Genomic DNA, 840 nt, shown 5'->3' on the forward strand with positions numbered 1-840 from the left:
GAATTATTTTATATAAATCAGATGTTGTTTATAACTCCTGAGCTGAACACCTGCAAACACATTAAAGTAATATAGTTAATAGAAATAAAGCTGAATAATATCTGTGCTCCTGTTAGGTTCTATTAATGTGAAGCAGTTATATATAAAATGACTTTGAGCTGCATTTATTGTATGAAATGTGTTATACAAATACAATTATTATTATTATTATTATTATTATTATAATAACCTTATATGTTATTTTTTGAAACTTGAGGCATCTTGTACTGTTTTACCTCATTATATTATATTCAGATGTTCAGATGTTCTTTCCGTCAGCGTTCAGCTTTATGTGTGTGTCCGTGTATGTGTGTGTGTGTGTGTATTTGTGTCTGTGTGTGTATCTGTCTGTGTGTCTGTGTGTGTGTGTCTATGTGTGTGTCTGTGTGTGTATCTGTCTGTCTGTGTCTGTATATATCTGTGTGTGTGTGTGTGTGTGTGTGTGTGTGTGTATCTGTATCTGTGTGTATCTGTGTGTAGAACAACCTGAAGACACCTGATATATTGATCATAATTCCTTTCGGCAGCAACATTAAATCAAACTCTGTAAACTGAATAAATATTATAACATTTACTTTAGTTTCTATCTTTCTTTTATAACCTGTCTGATCGTCTGACTGCTTCTCTCTCTCTTTTCTTTCTTTCTTTTCTTTTTTTTACCCCTTTTTAAATCTGACACAGTGAGATCATATCCAAAACTAAAATAAAACCCAAGTTGTATAATTCTTCTTTTAAAGGTTCACTCCGCTATAAAAAGTTACGGAAAGCTCTGTTCAGCATTTCACAGAATATAGAAATCAT

The sequence above is a fragment of the Scomber japonicus genome, chromosome 1 (genome assembly GCF_027409825.1).
Source record: "Scomber japonicus isolate fScoJap1 chromosome 1, fScoJap1.pri, whole genome shotgun sequence".
In the NCBI taxonomy this organism is placed as follows: domain Eukaryota; kingdom Metazoa; phylum Chordata; class Actinopteri; order Scombriformes; family Scombridae; genus Scomber; species Scomber japonicus.